Source organism: Papaver somniferum, chromosome 1 (genome assembly GCF_003573695.1).
Source record: "Papaver somniferum cultivar HN1 chromosome 1, ASM357369v1, whole genome shotgun sequence".
Lineage (NCBI taxonomy): Eukaryota > Viridiplantae > Streptophyta > Magnoliopsida > Ranunculales > Papaveraceae > Papaver > Papaver somniferum.
In genome coordinates, this window is record NC_039358.1 from 34522547 (window position 1) to 34543313 (window position 20767).

The window sequence follows — 20767 nt, forward strand, 5'->3', positions numbered from 1 at the left end:
TTGAGAGTGAAAATTAAACCGGGAACCTTCAAATCCTCCTGTAATATTTGGAGCATCTCCGGCGTATATCATAGGGTACATTTTATCCTTGATATCAAATGTATTCACGGAAACTCCCTATGTTTCAAGAAGCTTGCTTATTAGGTGGGGATCATACTTGAAAATAGAACCAAACTTGTTAGATATTAATGGCTTTGAGCAATTGCTAAAATGCTGGAATCGTTAAGCTTGATTAACTTACCTCATAAATAAACCTCAACATTACTTGGCTGGATTTTCGTCACAAATTTCCTATTAATGGTGCTAGCAGCAACAATTAGAGTCCGTAGGAGTTCCAGTTGCAGTAGATGCAGTATGAGTTCCATGTCCTATTGAATCCGTAGGAGTTTCAATATCTTCCGAAGGTACTTGTCCATCAGCGTGGTAAAATCCGGATCCAATGATTTTGCTGTATTTGCAATCAAATATCGTATATTTAAAACCACATTTTGATCATACAGAATTTTGAAATATGAACCAACTAGACCACCACAAATAGAAAGTAACACTAGTTGAGATCGATATCCTTGTTGCAAGTAAAATTTGATGAAGTTTGGCAAATGCCCTTCCACTCTTTAGGTGCTGGACCAAATCCTTCATCACTGAAGCTTTCAGATTCAGGCCAAATTCCAATGTCGAGCATCCCAACAACAACGTTGCTCCCCATGCCTGCCCGCTTTACATGCTGGGTGAAGCCCATGAAATCCCATGATCTTGTTGTATGAAGCTGATTCAATTCTGCCAGGGAATACAAACACCACTCCTTCCATGTCTGTTGGTCATCGTTTATCATTTTCTTAATTAAGTTAGATCAAGTAATATAACAGTTTAGTTTGGATTTGACCAGTCATTTTCTCCACCTCTTCCTCAGTCAGCCTGGCGGCAAACCCATGTTGAATCAGTTTGAAAGGTAACTTAAAATTTCAAAATTCTTAGAAGTCTATGAGGTCCTAAGGTCTCCCTCCACAATAGAGACCACAGCTCAGATTCTTTGGTACTTGGTTTTCGGTTTCTCTGCCGAAAATTTTCACCTTCAAAACTAAATGTTTCTCTCGATTTCTCTGATTCACAGAGAAGATACTTAACTCTCACTCGACCCATAACGTTTATGCTTGTGGAGTGTGGACTGTCGCTCATCCAAAAGTTAAGGGTAAAAATGTCAATCAATCACATGTACAAGCCCCAAAGCACTTAAAAGTTTTTTTTCTCTGGGATAGATTTCTTAATTTTTTCTCTGTCGCTCATCAAGAAGCATTCATGACATCAAATCCATCATGGTCATTGAATTTTTATCACATTCCCTAGCAATCAATACACTGATCGTATACTTGGAAATGCTTCATTTGTCAATGTTTGATTCTAACTGTGTTTTATTATTTTAACAGATAATTGAATCAAATTTATTTAAAAACTTGAAACTGGAAAGAAATTGCTCCATTGCGTGCTGAATCTGCTGATCATAACCGTTCATAAATGATGACATGATCATCAGCGAAAACTGAATGCTCGACCTTTACCTTGTGAAATGATCTTCACTGCAACTTCACAAGTACGGCCTGTTTAGCCGAGCGTACCTGTATAGCTGCTAATGGGGTATTGGTTTATTATTAGTAAGCGCATGCACCAAAATCCACAATAAAACAAAACTAAACAATATTTTGCTTTACATAGATTTTTGTATGTTTTCGCTAATAAACTGGCACCCGGTTAGCAATGTTGATTAACTTGGTGATCCATAACTTCGAACAACAAAACATCAAGTTATGCGGTCTAATCTTTGTTGTATCCGTTTTTCTGTAGGTCAAGGTCAAAATCCTAGCATTGAATGTTCTGTTCGAGCATAGGATCGTTTTCACCTTAAAAAGGTAGTATTAGACTAAGTTATCAGAACATGGTTAAAAATTAAAATCACAGTGTTCAAAGACGAAAGTAATTAGTAGATTGTAAGTTTTAACTTTTGACGGTCACAAGCTGGAGAATAGAGATGCAAACCCATCTTGTCTGTTAAATTACCCTAGTCTTAACCCAAATTTAGGATTGAGAACCGAGTAGGAGAGACTACTTACACGTCGTTTGTTTTTTTTTTTTGTGACTCATTTGAGCCGTCTGGATTTGAATAAAATCACCTGACTCATTTGAATCTGATTTAATATATTGAACAAACAATTTGAAAGATCGATGGTGTATGTGGAAACAAAATCCAAATTAAGCAAGTAAATTTGGACGGAGGGAGTATTTGTTTTTTGAGTTAAATCTGGCTCATTTGACTCAAAAATATGCAAGTCAGTGGCTGATCCAATAAATAAGGAGCATTCTATTTCCTGACTCAAATAGAGTCAGATTGCAAGTCTATCTCAAAATAAAAAGATAAATAATCTGACATCAACTTTAAAATAATTGATTGTGAAGATATTTTAAAAAAATTATATAAAGCTTTTAGTTGGTAACTTACCAACAAGCTGGGTTCCAACCCCTTTTTGAATAGCAGTACCTAATCTATGAAAAATAAAACTACTAATACCACTATTAACGTCATTATTGACTAAACAATTCTTCAAACGTTTAAAAAAACATAAAGTATTAGATGTCGAGTCAGCAAACAAAACAGACACATTCTTAGTAAAAATGGTCAAATGTAAGAGGATATGGGTCATGAAGACGAAAATTCTCAAGAAATATTCATGACATCAAATCCATCATGGTCATTGAATTTGAAGTTTGAATTTTATGACATTCCCTGGCAATCAATACAGTACTGGTCGTATGCTTGAAAATCTTTTTCCAAGTCTAAGATCCGTTGTTCCAACACTTGAACTGGTTTTGTTTTTTTAATTGTTTTTTTGGTTTTGTTAATTAGCTTCATTTGTCAATGTTTAATTCCAACTATGTTTTATTATTTTAAAAGAAATTGCTCCATTACGTGCTAAATGTGCTGATCATAACCGTTCATAGCTGGTGATTTCTAGAAGACAAGAAATCCTCATCACTGTGTGAAAGCTTTGGACGTAGGGAAACAAGTTATGTGACCAGATGACACTGGGAAATCGCATTAGCAAGGCTCATTTGATTCTGCTTCCAACTGTCTCGTAATTAAAATAGAGCCAGCCAGCATGCACTCGTCGTAGTGTCTAAAGACTAACAGCATGTTTGTTTTCTCCTCCATATTGATAGAAGGTTTCACATAGAGGTTTACCTCTATCTCTATATAAATACCACTACCTAGAGATTTTGAAATTTTTGTTTGTTTAATCACTATATAAAAGCTCTATATTTAAATTTAAATTTATACATTTCACATTTTACCCTTATACAAATTCAAAATTTCCAAAATTCATTCCAAATCAACATTTTCAAATTTTCAAAACTACAATCATTATCAACCTCACTCAGCAGTACCAGTAAAGGTCACCTCTAATCCATAATTTTGTACACAACCACAATAACATTTTATATCCTAACAAGTATATCTAATTCATTTGCAACCTGATCACGTAATTCATGCATAAAAGTCTGATATTGTGGTCTAAAAACATGTTGTGTAGCTGATGTTGCACTTTCACTATGCATCTCAACGTTATTGTTCACTTCCAACCCGACATCTTCAAACCGGCGAAATAATTCGTCATTCAACCTAATGCGTCTAAGGAAATTATGTATAGCCATGGTTGCAACAACTAAATACTTTTGGGTGGTAAAACTAAACCTGCGCATTTTGTCCAAAATGGGAAATCTTGCCTTTAAAACACCGAAAGCTCTTTCAATCACATTCCTAAGTTGAGAGTGTGCTTGATTGAATTTTTCCTTCTTCGTTCGAGGGCGACCACCACGTCGAAAATCTCGTAACCAATATCTTGTATTCCTGTAAGGAGTCATAAAACCCTTTGTATGCGTATATGCTGCATCACACAAGTAATATTTGTCTGCAAAATAACAGCAGATAACAAGATATACAGCATCATCAGTTTATGGAAGTGAAACAATAAGCAACTAAAGATGCAATTTTTTAAAGTTGACAATTAAACAACAGATGGACAATTGTTTATTTTGTTATCTGCTGACAATTTTCAAATGAATATTAAAAGTAGTTAACTGCAAAACCAGACTTTTGGTTCACCTAAATAACTAACTTATAAGTGTCTAGGATCTCAAATCCATATATAATCATCAACTAAACAGTCATTTAGCTAGGTGAATACAAGGGAATTTGAAATTAAGAGAATCCTTTGAATAAGATCTAAATCTGCAATACAACATCATGGTCATATTCATATTAGACCAAAAACAATATTGGATCCATATATATATCATTGATTCAATTGAATCCACAAAACCAAATTGAAACCAAAGAAATCAGAACAAAACATAATGAAAATCAGCCGAAAACGAAATCGAATAATTGCTACCTCTTTTGATGATTAGGGTTAGGTCTCGTAAAGGGGAATCGAGAGAGATGGTAGATAGAATCAGAAGAGATGAAACTTGCCCTAATTATTGGAATTGGTTGATGAATCTTTTTTTTCCGATGATGTTCTTCACTGAAAAGAAAAGAGATGATGAAATACATTAACCCTAAAATCTAACAGACAAAATATAGAAACATATATCTTCTAAGCTGAGATTCAAGATCAGTTAATCAAAGATATTAGATAAAACCCTAAAATCTGATTTAACAGAGATGGAAACCTAAAATCGAAAAACTGATAATGACTTACACAGATCGAAATCTTAAACTCGATTAACGTTAATCTTAAAATCTCTCCATGAGTGAATCCAAAAGCAACTTTACCTCAATTTCAGAGAGAAAAAACGAAGCGGAGAGAAAAATGAAAAATGAGAACCTGAGAAACGAATTTAGGTTTTATTTTGATAGTGGATAAAATTTGTCAAAATAAAATTTGTTGGAGGGTCATATGGACATTTCACAACGAAATAGAGGTTTTGTTGAAAGATAGCAGTAGAGAGGTGCTATCTGATTTCCTCTATCTAATAGAGGTTTAGCCTCTATATTGGTAGAGGTAGTGGAAAAAACAAACATCCTAAAATGTGGGACCCACCTCTACATAGAGGTTAATAGTGGTTTGCCTCTATATAGAGGAGAAAACAAACATGCTGTAAGAAATGAGAGACACGAAAATATATTATGTAAAATCCACGACTTATAAAGGGGAATACCAAATCTTTGAGAGTGAATATTTGTCCAAAACTAGACAGAATTGTTTTGTTTTATATGAAATGATATCTTCGTAGAAATTTGGCGTCCCTTTTATAAATCATGATAAAATTAACCCAAAAGGTGAACTGAGATTGGGAACAAGGAGGGCTGCATATTGACCGAGTTAAAATTGTCAAATACATGATACCAGTCATGACAAAAAGAAAAGCATTATGACATGATTGAAATCCATCATGTTCATTGAATTTGAATTTCATCACACGCCCTAGCAATACAGTCCTATACTTGAAAATGTTTTCCAAGTCTAAGATGATTCTCTTTTGATAATTAGATTCTTAAGAGAAAACAAACTGATTAAAAACAAGAAAAGAAAAGTCCTTGTACAAGACACGACTGTAGGGGTTGGTGTGGTTTCTAGAATACAAAGTAACTCTTTTATAAAACTCTCAGTAGCACTTGTGTGTGAGACCTGTTGACCACATTGTTGCTCTGGAGTAAACTTTGCTATGTAATTGGTTACCTCAGAACGAATCCTTGATAAATTCGACTATATGGGTCTATTATCTATAGTATGTTTGGATACCAAGAACAGAAATCAATTTTAAAAATTAGAAATAATAACATAGTATTGCTTCACAAAAGTTTAGTTTTTATTGTTTTTACGATTCATTCTTTCTCAAACTGTGTATACAAATTAAATTAATTTCTGAATTTTTTTTTAATTTTCAGAATTCAAAATTTTCATATATATCTGAGGTTTCATTAAAAGTAAATAAATCCGACTTAGGCCATTCTCTTACAAGAGAAAAAAAGAGTAAACTATAGTTCCTCGAGCCGCCACACTCAATGAAGTTCGGTTGGGAAGCAAATCTTAGGATTTTCTTTGAAAATCCTCGTGCACTTTGTTTGTCCTTTTAGGATGTGCGTGGTGAGTTTAAGGCTCAAGTCGAGTCATATTCAAACGGAAAATTTCTTGTTTGGTCCTAGGCTCATAAGGTTATTTATAGTAGGGTCCAACCGTATTTTACCCTTATCCTAGGGGTTCAAAGTTCTTTGAAAACATGAAAATGACTAATATACCCTACTGTTTAAATACGTGTGAAATAACATACTTCTACTGACGCGGGTTTTTATTTATCTGGAGGTCCAAATTTAATTAAAACATATAAAGGACCACAAATTTGAGTACATATCTGCTACACTGTTTACAATTTTTATTACATATCTGCCACATTGCTTACAAATCTAAGTACATATCTGCCACACTGCTTACAGATCTGAGTACATATCTGAGTATATATCTGCCGCACTGCTTACATATAGAGTATGTATCCGTTGGACATATTGAACCTGTAAATGTGATCAGAATATAACAATATTAAAACACGGCAACAAAACTAGCATCTATTTCAGTATTTCGCATACGTACTCATGGATCAAACCAAAATAAAGTGGCAAAACTATGAATAAAACGAAATCAAAAGAAGTTTTTATCAGTACGACATATACGTACTGCGGATTCATAAACTAAAAACTCAATTGTATGTCAAGAAGTGATGAAACCATGAATATAACCGAATCAAAGCACATACTTCAGTATTTCACATACGAACTCATGGATCAACCAATAAAAGTGGAAAAACTCTGAATAAAACAGAATCAGAAGAAGTTTCAACCAGTACGACATATATGTACTGCGAAATTCATGACTAAAACTCAACTGCATGTCAACAAGAAGTGATGAATCCATAAAATCTAACCGAATCAAAGCACATATTTCAGTATTCCATATATGTACTCCTGGATCAAACCAAAAAAAAATAAGAAAAAACCTATAGATTCATAGTAAACACAAAAAAAAAACAACAGTACGTCATACATGTACTGATGGTTAATACACAAAGAAAACTGAAAAACAAACCAAAAACCATAAAAATATCAGATCTACTAATGAAATAAACATAAAACATGATTTTCTATTTAGATCTGAACTTGTTTCATCAAAATCCACCAGTATATCATATACGTACCGATGATTGATACACAAAAGCAACTCAAAAGCATATCAAAAACAACCAAAATGAAACTAAAATCAGTTGCATATGAAAACCAAGTAATGAATCTATAAAACCAGAACCGAAACACTTTTTTTTCAGTATTCCATCTATATACTTCTAGATCGAAGAAGAAAAATATCCAAAACTACAAAAATAACAAAATTAAGGCATAATTTTTCAGTACACCATATATGTACTGCTGATTCATAATCTAAATTTCAGCTGCATGTGAAAACAAGTAACGAATCTATGAAAAAATAGAATCGAAAGACTTTTATTTGAGTATTCCATATATGTACTTCTGGATCAAACAAGAAAAATCTCCAAAACTATAAAAAACAACAAAATTAGAGCAGTATATTTCAGTATACCAAATATGTACTGTTGCTTCATAGTCTAAAAATCAGCAGCACGTGAAAAACAAGAGACGCATCATGAGATCGAACTACCAAAACCTCAAAGAGAAAGTGAAAACATCATGAAATCGATCGAATTTTCATGATTCAGTTGAGAAACAAAACAAAAACAAAGAAGAACTGGATAAAAATTACATAACATACCTGTAAAACCACGAAACATCTTCACAAACCCTAGATCTAAACTTCATAAGCGGCAGCAGCAGAGAAGAGGAGAGGGAGAGAGAGAGAAAACGGATCTGAAAATAAAAAGAAAGTTGAGGAAAGTTGACTTTTCTTTCTGTTATATATAGTGAAGGCTATTTTGAGAATTCTTAAAATGCACGTAATAGGTTATACACGTGTGCAGGACCTGGACTTAAAAAATTGGGTCCATTTTTCTCTTTTCTTTTAATTATGGACCTCCGGTTACTGGGCTTTAGTGGATGGACCTGTCACTGACTAAGAACATGATAATAGTATCTATAGGTAATTCCTACTTTTCAAACCCCAACAAGCAAGCACACCCGCATAACTTACAACTTTTAAGTGTACTTTGTGGGGAAGACTCTTAAGATGCTAAATTTCTCATTGACTCAGAACTCAATAATACCACTATGGTTTAATCCCATTAGTGGGGATTAACCAGTGATATTAATAATAATGATTTATCTCCAAACTTTCTAGGTTCAGTGACGACCAGTCACAAGCAAATGCATACCTCAATCACAAACATGCCTCAGGCCACTACCCAGGGAATGTTCTAATTTTTTACTAGACCACTAATGTACATTGCACCACAACTTTCAAATTACATGAGCATTGCTAAGTGAGGCATTTGAAAGTGAAAGTTCTCTCCGGTGCCGATGCAATGTACATTTCCTTGGTATCTAAGCCTATCCTATTTTGCTACAAAGAAGATCCTTCAAATTATAGTGTAGCGAATTTTCTTGTCACTTTTGGTCCAGCACTATGCTAGCTGCAACTATGTTATAGCCAAGCCAAGAGCATGAAATACACTACCCCTTATGGGAAACTAATCAATGTTGACGGAAACCGAGTTTCGTACCATTGGTTTTTTGGGTCCACAATTCATAAAAAATATGAGAAATTTATCGTTTGGTCCTTTTTTAGGTGGTCCCAAGACTATTTGGTCCAGCGGGAAAAGGAATTTCCTATTTGGCCCATAATATTTGAAAATATAAAATCGACACAAATATCTTTACGTACTATTTTAGCATTAATTTCCTTTATTTCCGTAATTATTTGAGTTCGTGATCTCTGATGAACTCTGAAATTCATATTTATTTTTTGTATGAGTTCATTCTGTTTGATAAAATATCAGGTGTTTGGTAATGTTTTTTATAGATTCGAGTTCATTCTTAAAAATGAACGCACAACAAAAAATTAATTATTATGAACAAAAAACAGAGTTCATTCTTTCGAATGAACACCTAATCAAAACCACTAAATCAAGTCTCAAAACAGATCCTTTCAAATGAACACCCAATCAAAGTTCATTGTTATGAACAAAAATCAGAGTTCATTCTTTCGAATGAACACCCAATCTTTGTTCATTATTATGAAAAAAATCAGAGTTCATTCGTCAAAATGAACACCTAATCAAAGTTCATTATTATGAACAAAAATCAGAGTTCATTCGTCAAAATGAACACCTATCAAAAAAAAACTAACTCAAACCTAGAACACAATTCATACTTTAAAATGAACACCTAATAATTCAAGATCTAAAACAGAGTTCATTCTTTAGCATGAACACACAGCAAAAATTCATAAAAAACAGAGTTCATTCTTTCGAATGAACACCTAATAATTCAAAATCTAAAATAAAGTTCATTCTTTAACATGAGCACACAATAAAAATCAGAGTTCATTTTTTTAGATGAACACCTAATAAAAAGATCTAAAATATAGAGTTTATCCTTTAAATCGTCATCATCTTCATCGTCTTTCATCATCTTCAACAACAACAACAACAGTTGCAGAGAAGAAGAACACAAAAAATCTTCATCGTTCATCATCATCTTCATCGTATTCATCGTTAAAAACCTAGAAAAAATGGAAGAAGAAGGATTATTTTCATCGTTGTCTCATCATCATCGTCTTCATCATCATCTTCTTCATCATCATCGTCTTCATCATCGTCGTCTTCATCATCTTCATAAGTAAAAAGAAGAAAAAAAGAAAAAAAATAGAGAAAGTAGATGTGAAAAGAGAAGAGAGAGAGAAAAAAATGAAAATGATTCTTTCTCTCTTAATAATTGAGTATATATATGGTCCCAAATGGGTATTTCTTCCACTATCAAAAGACAATTACATCATCCATGACGTCATCCTGCGTGGGTAGTGTCCATCCTAGGACTAAACAATAATTTCTACGAGCAAATAACAATATATATTTTAAAAAGGGACCAAACAAATAGTTGACTAGGTCAAAATGACCAAACTAACTCTATTATTATATTATTTCTAGGAATAAATGGTAGTTTCTACTAAGCTTCAGTAGTAGACCTAAGATGTTATTTTACGGAAACTCAGTTTCGTAAAGCCTATTTTATACTTGTTGGATCAGGGTATACCCAGATTAATTGGGGCATCTAATGAGACAAAATAAGGTCATTTTGAAGTAACCACAAAACCTCTTAGCCACATATTTCCAAAAATGGCTAATCCACAATTAATATAATTGGTTAATTAGATGATTAAAATTTTGAAATTATGTTTTATTTAGATTGAACTCAAGGATGATGTAGGAAGATTTTTGAGATTTTTTTTTTTTTAAGAATTATGATTGTAACGAAAATGAAACCAAACTACCCAAACACTTAAAAGAATGGGATTGTAAAGCTGGTGAGTGATTTCATACTTAAAATTTGAGAAGAAATGCACACTTCTGGAACTGAAAGTATGAAAGGTCGTCATGGTCGACAATGTTGGAAGATAACAACCACAAATAGCCGGCATGCTAGTAAAAAATCATTATACCGACTATATTACTTTTGACCTACAGGAAGGTGTTGTAAATCTAAATGCTTGATTAGTCGGCATGATATTTTTATGAAACTTCCGACTCGACGGTAGTCGGCAAGGTTGTCATTACGGAAAATGATGACCCTGTGTTAGTTTGCAGTCTGTGTAGTTTAAAACTCTGTCGGCTTTTTTGGTATACCAACAAAAAACTAAATCTGAAAAGATGTTACTATATTGATTGAAACATAAATTATAACTCCTTGTCCTAGGAATTACTGATGCACTTAGCATGTGCATCAAGCCTTTGAACCCTTAGGCGACCCTAGTGGACGATTTATAGTCTCGTGAGGGTTGATGGGTGTCGTAAGCTCAACAAATTAATAATCTTAATTCCACACACTTAACTGGTAATATAATGGAGGTAAGATCGTTCTCACGAAGAGCAGTGAGTTTTAGTTGTCGAAGTGTCACAAAAGGGGGGTTTTGTTGTTAGATTGTGAACAAAATAAATAATCAAAGCAAATAAAGTTGTATTGTAATCAATAGAGAGAGAGATGATCGAGGAATCCTTCTTCGTTAATAAACCGTCAATGAGTTATTATATTTTCCTACTCGTCGTTAATCATAGATTATCAACAACCGTGGAATAACAGCTAGATCAGTGTTATCCCCTAAATTCTTTATATCACTGGATACGGAAGTTCTCGTCTACCAGATTATATTCAACGAACCACCAAGTAGTAGATCACTCAAGGTGTAATCCAATCGAATGCTTTATCTTTTGTGAATTTATAGATTGATCCTACTAGTTAGACTCTTAGATCAAGGTCCACTTTTTAGTGTTGTTTATACACACAATCGCTCCGCAGAATCCCTCTGCAAGGTTTTGTGTTCTCTACTTGTGTACAAGTTATTCGACGATTACTTATCTCCTAACTTAATACTGGCAATAAATTGAATCAACAAATCAATTTAGTTGGCCACCTGTACAATCTATCAATCAATCATAAATATTCATCATAGTATAAACAAACGATAATCATATGAAGAACTTAAAAGTAGATTAATATAATAACTCAAATCTTGTTTACAACTTAGAATTCATCTTCAATCAATAGGTATTTAGCTACTCATGGATGTAGAAACATCCATGATATACATATTAGAAAAGTTTAGAGATATCGTTACGATTGAGAATCGCTCAGAAACCCTAGCTTTCGATCAGTGTGTGATTTCTTCTCTCCAAGATTCACAATTTCGTGATCCCTTGATGATCTCCTTTTATAGGTTTACATTGCTTGGCCTTCACGTATTTAGTTGGTTCAAGAACCTGACCCAAAAATACGAAATAACGACTCCAAACGTGACCTTAGGCCTTACAAGTATGAATACACATTTTCCTACTAGTAAAGTATGCGTACCTGGTATGCGAACCTCAAATTCCAGCAGAAATGTTCGGAATTAAGTATGTGTACCCGGTATGTGTACTTTACTGTCTTCGGTATTCAATAAAAACTGTTTTGGCTACAACTTCTTCATCCAAACTCGGAATGACCTCATTATTTTTGCATTCTTTTTATCTTTCAATTCTCTTAAAGATGATGATGAGAAATCCTTAATTTGAATGGTTTAATATCGGTATTTGTCCCTTCTCTTGATTTTGAGCGTTTTTCTCATTTTCGTCGCACTTCTTCCACTTCTCTTGGACTTGGGCACTTGGATACTTGGAATACTTCTCTTCCTAGCTATTTTCAACACTTTGTAGCTCATTTTTGAATGATTCACCTAATAGAGACAAATAAGAGAAAACAATAGTAATAATACGAAAATATGCAAGAATAATAGCTTAAACAAGTATGGAATGAACACTAAAATCATATGAATTATGCACTTATCAGTTTACATAAATATTTACCAAAAAATCTACACAACAACTTGTAAAACTTTCAAACTTCATCAGAGGAATAGTCGTGGTGCTTATGCTCCGGAAACTTTCAAACTTTCAAACGTGAATGCTTCCCCGATTCCCTCCAAGTAGCGTGCTTTTACGAGTTCGTGCTACAAACACACAAAACAAAGTTACTTCGCTAGTATATTGTTATAATGGAAGATGAAACAACTTAGCTTATGTGATAGAAACTAAGAAAATACTTACAAATTGTTTAGGGGACAAGCTAAAGTGGGTTGCGTTGAAGACTCGTTGTTGGATAGATATGAAATCACATATTCCTTTTTGGATGACTTGGTACCTATCATGAATTTGTTGAAAACTTCTTCTCTTTGGATTCCTATAGTCTCGCCTATATTGGTTATATATCTTCACCCAAAAGGTTTCGGGTTTTACCCTCACGGGGGATTAATAGACAACTCTACTCTCGGAATACCATGTTTTGATAATGGTTAAATCTCCGGCGGAGTCAAATGATGCCATGATTGTATGTAGAGTTACGAAGAGAGTTAGAAAGGGTAGATGATGAATGAGCTTTGTAGAGTATTTGAAAATATGTTTATTACAATGACGACTAACTTATAGTCGGCTGTGTCGTAACATTGTTAAGATGATAACTATTGGAATTTAGCACAAATAAAAAATTTATATTCATTGAACGTTATTCGGCGCGATAGTGATTTAAGAAGATGCCAACTAATACATGGTCGTCTAGGTCGTAATGTTCTTAACCTGACGACTATTAACTTTTTCACACACATGAGAAGGTCAGTTTCATCTTCCATTAGTCGGCATGGTAGTGGTTTACAATAATGACGATTAAAATACAGTCGATTAGTTCGTAAAGTTCTTAACACGACGACCCTGGTAACTGCATCATTTCTGCTGTCAGGGTCCGCAGTATGCCAGTTTATAACCTTGCCGACTCTGGTTTAGTCATCAATGTGACTAAATAAGCCATTCATTTCACACCCTTCCGGCTAAATTATCAAAACTTAACATAGCTAAATAAACCATTCATTGAGCAATTAGGAATCCAACATTTGTCAAAAAAAAACAACATATGTCCAAATTAACAACCTTAAAGTCCAACCATTAACTTTAACATATTGTCTAACACATAAAGAAACAAACTAGAAATTCATTCGTTCACAACAACGACCACGACTTCCGCCTCGAACCGCTTAGCACTTTCGCCTCTTTGGCAACCACTTCTACGGCGACGAGGAGATTTTGAAGGAGGAGTAAGATGGTTCTTTCCTTGCTTGACTTTTTGCATCCTAAATAAGAACAGTGAAAATATTTTTCAACTAGTCGTCAGGGTCAATTTTTGGACAAGGAAACGACTAAGTAAAAAAAAATGCTTAGTTGTCAGGGACAGCAATAATATTAGGTGCCGACTAAATCCTAGTCGTCACCTTAGAAAAAAATAAAAATAAATAAATAATAATGACGAATAACAGAAAGGTACACAGAGAAACTTGGTTTTGGTCAGCAATTAGTCGGCAAGGTCTATAATCTATATAGTGCCGACTAATTATTAGTCGGCAGGGATGTATTCAAATAACATGTCAGCTAGTAACCAAATATGACAGGAACGAGGATTTTCACAGAATTAGTCGGCAGGTTAGGAATTTCAAGAACAAACGACTAATAAAACTACATTTTTTCGGAAAGGTTTTAAGATTGAATGTCGTGACAACCCTATAAATGTCACTTCCAGGTATGAAAAGCCGACATGATATTCAACCTAAGAAGACAACGAATACTCCTAAATATGATAAGTCGGGAAGGTCGTCGAACAGACATCACGCCGGCTACATAACTGCAAATTCAGAAGTTCTAATTTTCTGACCTAATTTGACATGCAAACAAAAAATTGAAGTACTAGATTGAGTTTAAGTAGTCACTTACTTTCTCAAACGCGTCATTTCTTCAGTTTCAGTGATTTCTTCCTCTTCAACTGGTTTTTTCTTTAGTTTGATTTTCCAATGCCATGGTTTTTAGTACTAGGTCTTCTATAACTTTGTTTCACACGCGGCTTCATGTTTGAAGATTAATCGACGATGGAATTTTCGAATCGATGAGTTTTTGATGGAGGTGTGGAGGGGGGAGGTCAGTGTGGTAGAGGGAAAGAGGAAATTAGAGGAGAAGATGAAATGAAAATAAGTTGATAAAATGATTAGGGTAATCTTAGTTATAATGGGAAAGGATAGTTTTGTAACTTCACCCATTAGGACGCCCCCTTTAACCCTTAAAAAGAGTCCACTTAAAATTGGTTCTACCCAAGTTCGGCTAGGAATTTTTTTTGCGAAATATCCAAATTGTTCTTCATGTTCTTCATTTCCATCAGGTTCGGCTAGTTCGACAAATTTTTTTCATAAAATTCCTAGTCGCGAACTTCTCTCTGCAATTTCAATTTTTATGATTACTACTCACTGCAACTTCAATTTTTATCAATCACAAATATATAAAGAAGATATAGATTAGTCGGAAAGTACCTCTAGTATACAATTTTGAAAATCCGGATTTGAAACGATTATGAAAATGGAAGAGAAAACAAGAGGATAAGAGAAGAATTTAAAATGAAAATAGTTTAGTAGAAAAATTATGTTATTAGGTTAGTCATAACTAAATAAGAGTAAAGGATAACTTAGTCATTTCCTAACTCTAAGACACTCCTTATAAGTATAAGGAAGATGGCCTAAGTAATCATGGTCCCCTCACAAAAATGAAGGGTGCCCAAAAGATCGTTCCTAGAAAACATGTAAACCAAATTTGGAGGCCCAAACCCAAGGGTTTTGCACTATGGCTTGATATGAAAATATAAGGCCATTTTTGAACACCCATTTGCAGTATTATACAACCAAGAGTTCCACCAATGACTTTGACGATTATGAAGCCATCCATAAACTGATCTCGAATCCTGTTGTATTCCAATAACTGCACCAACCAAAAGACATTGAAGTAGTAGCCTATAATTAGGCAAGGTTGCTGGCTGATGCTGAGATGCAATGGCCATCCCATTACTTGCCAGCTAGTTTTGGCCCATGTCGATTGATACTGTTAGTACACCCGGATCCCCCACGTCCTAAAGAGATTGGAGTGTACTGCCTTTACAATAATAAAAAGGTGAGGCAGGCACGACTTGGTGATTTGGATATGGGATGACCCTACAAGATTCAAATAAAAGTTATGCTGGCGCTTCCATAATTCTATTGTCACCATTTATGGTAGATAATCCCAATCCCATTCTCATGTCGACCAAAGGAGCAAAATTCAATGATTCGACAGAAAGAGGTCCAAATCAGCTATGCAATCTAATACTGGTACTTTTTTGATTTTCTTTTTCTGCCCTAAGCAAATGTTAAAGATTCATCATATAAAAAAACAAAACAAAAAAAAGTTTATTAGAGATAAGCAGAAAAGATACAATCCAAGTTACCAAAACGTTGTTTAGTACAGGCGAAAATCCCTTACTGATAAAGAGAAAGGATTCATGGACACTCTTAGACAATTCGAGATGTATAAAACGGCAATCCAAAACGTTGTTTAGTACAGGCGAAAATCCCTTATTGATAAAGAGGGAGGATTCATGGACACTCTTAGACAATTCGAGATAAGCAGAAAAGATACAATCCAAATTACCAAAATGTTGTTTAGTACAGGCGAAAATTCCTTATTGATAAAGAGGGAGGATTCATGTACACTCTTATTAGAGATAAGCAGAAAAGATACAATCCAAGTTACCAAAACGTTGTTTAGTACGGGCGAAAATCCCTTATTGATAAAGAGGGAGGATTCATGGACACTCTTAGACAATTCGAGATGTATAAAACGGCCATCTGCCCCTTTGAATATCAGACGTTCAAATTCAACGGTTAAAATTAAGATTGGTAGATGGAGAGGTTTGCTATCTCGAATTGTGTTCATTTTTTGTAGGAATGTAGAGTCTTATAAGAGGAACATATCATTAAAATATTACACTTAAATTCATTGTCGTTTGGATTTTGCAGAGAAAATTGCGGAAATCTTGTCTGACCTTGTCCATCTAAGAGTGTCCATGGATCCTAACTCATTGATAAAACCAATATATTGAAAGGTATTTAATTATTACTTAAAAAAATTGATAAGAATAAAGCTTGTTATAAAGCAAGAAGGTATTCATTACTTAAACTAATTTAAATGTGCTAAGAAAACAAATATCTGTTATGAGATTGTTTACTTGATTCTGTTCGGCTTCTCTTTAGATTCATCTTTAACAAGAACGATTTAGAGCATTTGGATTCGTCTTGATCTACAAGATTTTTTTGCAAAATACTCCAATTTCTTTGGAGCATATCCGACCGAAGAAAGATAATGAGTTTAAATAACGGTTTAAATAGTCAGAGTTGGTTCCGGTTAACACCACCATTCATCACTACCACATATACAAAAATTGGATATCTTTGGATTCTTAGCTCTTTCTCTTCGTGATTTCCTTGCAATTGACACCGTCATATTTGTATTTGGGTTTTGATTATCTTGCATTTTTGATATTCTTGTATGCAAATATGTAGTCACTATTTTGGTTTGAATGAATTGAAATATGATTTCCATAAGGGAAAAAAAAAGAAAAAAAATGATGATGATGATGATGATGATGAGTTTCGTCAACCTCGTCTGACTTAGATAAAAGAAACCTTCAACCTATGATATAGCATACAACTGTTGCACTGTCACTACACCAAATTAAGGATATGACAATTAAAATGAGCAACATGTCTTAAGCAGTTGCCAATTAGAAACTTAAAAGAAACTGCTACTAAATTTTAGCAACAGTCCATTTTTTTTATTAAATCCGTAAATGCTCTGCTCTTGTTGCGATTCGCAGCAACTTTCATTTTAAGCGTGCCACTCGTCTATGTGGTCGGTGACAATTTGACCTATCTTTTCGCCTATTTTTCAAGTGATTTACATGCAGCAAAATATATTTCAACCTATTCACCATATAGTGGCAATCATCCCCCAAAAATCAAGTACCATTGTACCTGACTCTTCCCAACCACAAGTTCTCCTCTATCTAATTTACTCTTATCTTTTATTTCTCTATCCTTTCATTTAGATATGTAAAATTTTATCTCAGAAAAAACTTTGCTGCCATTAAAACCTACTCCAAGTAAAACTCGAGTAAAGTCGATCTTGTGTAAGTCAATTAATTTCAATATACCTTTTGTGTATTGTGTTAGATTGATAGTTAGGTTTGGTTTCATCTCTGGTAATTAATGTCTTTCACTTGTGTTACCGCAGCTGGAAGTAAAGTACAAGATCTGAGAGTTGATGCTAAGACTAATATACCTAGGTGTGGCTTCATCAATTTGTTTTAATTTACTTTTGGGTTTAATTTTAGGACAATTGAGTATGTGCAATTTGGGTGTTTATTTATTTTGATTTTGTACGATTTGGGTATATTTTATTCTCGATTTTAAATGATTTTCAGTAGTATATGGATGTAAAAACTTCAGTTCTCAGTTTTATTTTTGTATTTATAATTTGCTTGGATTAGCTCTGTCAAAATTAGAAACGGTAGCAGTTTATTGTGATTTTTGCTTGACTCAGTTCATAACTGAAGTTTGTAAATAAGTTAATTGATTTTTAAGTTATGTTTAGTATATAAGTAAATCTGAAAGTTAGAATAAGGAATTTATAAACTTAATGCCTATAAAGGTATAATATTTTTCACAAGAAGCCATAATTTTTGGTAACAAACATACAACAAACAAAGTTCCAAGCAAAGGTCTAATCTTTTTCAAACAAGTTCATTCCTTTTGACAAACTATTAAATTGTTCAGTAAATCATTCTTTTGATGTCCTGTTACATATATTGTTAGATAATATTGCTTTTTTTTATATGGATGTAATGTAGAGATAATATGTAAAGTTTAACATAGATATTTCTTTAGGATATGTCATCCATAGTTGATAAGGGGTTTATGTAATTTCCTCGTAAATGTCCTCAATACGTAGAAGGTGTTAGGCCATTCACAGGATTTGCTGAAAGAACTGGTAATGACAATACCTTATACTCATATCCTTGTGATAGATGTAAGAATGTTAAAGGATTTGAGAAACTTAGTGAAATTTCATATCATCTTCTCAAAGATAGTATTCACTTGACGTATATAAGGTGGATAGATGTTGTGCCAGCTAGAGCTTAATCAATCATGATGTTAAAAAAAATTGTTTATCATTTCAAGGAAATAGTTTTCCCTTGCTCTGTCTTTTGAAACCTCATAAACTTAAACTTTGAATTGCTGATATATGCAAGTATTTAGGGTTTTGGTAGAACCATATCAGTTGAATGATGGAGGAAATCTTGTTATCTTCAGCATTTCAGTAAGTTGGATATATACTTGTACACCTCTGTATTGACATGGGGTTACTGTAGGGATGTTTTATTTGAATTTTAGTAAGTTGGATACTCATTGGTGTTGTTTATCCAGGTGTGTATGACATGCATTCCTCCCATTGTATCAGTCTCCAGAGGCTAAGGACCAAAACCTTGATCTAGAAGTTGGTGTAGACATGAAGGTGCTAGTGATTCCAACAAGAAACCTGATAAAGTTGGGGAAGGTATGAAGTTGCTTCTTCATAGATCTCAGGTCAAATTTTGCAATCGTTGCATGATCAGAAAATTAGCACTAGTAAAATACCAGGTTGAACTATCACAGCCTTTACATGCATGCAATCTCTTAGTACACGGATCGTGATTGTAACAATTCACTTTAACATTCATCAATGAAATATTTGTATGATGTTTGGATGTCAAATATGAGAGATTGCAGTTAAATATATGTTTTGTGGGAATGTTAAATATGAGAGTTATTAGATTATATCATAAGAATCATAAAAAAATTGATGAATCAAGATAATTGTAGGGAAGTATTTAGGGGGGGAATCGATTTTGACTTGGTCAATGATGAATTGACCTTTTTTTTCCGGTTGCAAAAAAAATTAGCAACGACTGATGTGTGTTGCTAAATTCAGGTCCACACAGACTTAACCTGAAATTATCAACGGAATAAAAAGAAGTTAACTAATTTATGCTGCTAACTTTTTTTGTTTCGCCCTCTATCGGCTGCGAAAAATCGTTGGTGGCCGAATTTCGCAACATGTGTAAAGTTATTGTTAAAAACTGCAATAGGATATTTCGCAACAGTGCAACCCCGTTCAACAATGGAAATAATATATTGCTAAACACTTAATTTGGTGTAGTGTGTTCATGTGATACACTGGTCTTGTAAGGTGTACATGGCTTCCCTAAATGTAGTCAATCTCCGCCGAGATCTCGCCGAGTTTTCCGATTTCAATCCATCAGCGAGACAATTTAATTTCTACAAGACGAGAATTAGCTGAGAAACTCGCTGGAACAATCGAAATTTGGCCTAGACGGTCGACATCTCACTGAGACGAGTTAGCGAGTTAAGGGAAATATGAAAGTTTCAATTTTAGATTTAGGCTTAAAAACTCGATTTTTTCTATGTTGTGCGAAATTGTGAAACATATTACAACAAAGAATCTAAAGTTGGCGCAGCTCATCTTGAAAAGTGGTACTAAAGGGTTGATAAAGATGATATTTTATTGTATAAGCATCTGAGCGCTTTTGTTGTACCGATTCTTGGTGGAGAGACATTAAAAGAATGTTCGGATAACAGAAGCAACAATCAATTTCAAAACCAGAAGCTGAAAAATATTGCTTTGCAAAAATTGAACTTATTTGCTTTTAGAAGTCATTCTCGAATAAAATACCCAATTAAGCTTCTGACTTTTTAGCTTCTTATTTCTTAATGTGTATCCAAACACCATTATATTTTTTGGATATTTTCAATGCTCATTTAATCATAAAAAATTGTAATACCATAGTTTAGTCCTTGGCCTCTTGGGCTCGACAAAACCATAACTTTACCTTCTGGTCTTCACTCCTCAGTTTTCTCTCATATTATGGATATCTAGCCTATTATATAATAAATTTTGATTGATGGATTTTAGTTTGCTTATTTTTCTTTTAAAAAGTAACAAATAATTTTGTTGAAAGACAAAATTGAACATTTGTCTGCACATAAATCTAACCAGTTTTCAGGTTTTTAAGGAGGCTAAAACCGCAGTTTATTAAGAACGATTGTTG

At 33.8% G+C, this 20767-nt stretch overlaps 1 pseudogene; it reads right to left on the reverse strand.

Moving 5' to 3' along the window:
- Positions 1-303: 303 nt before the first annotated feature.
- Positions 304-3702, reverse strand: LOC113282578 (annotated as a pseudogene).
- Between the last annotated feature and the right edge of the window lie 17065 nt (positions 3703-20767).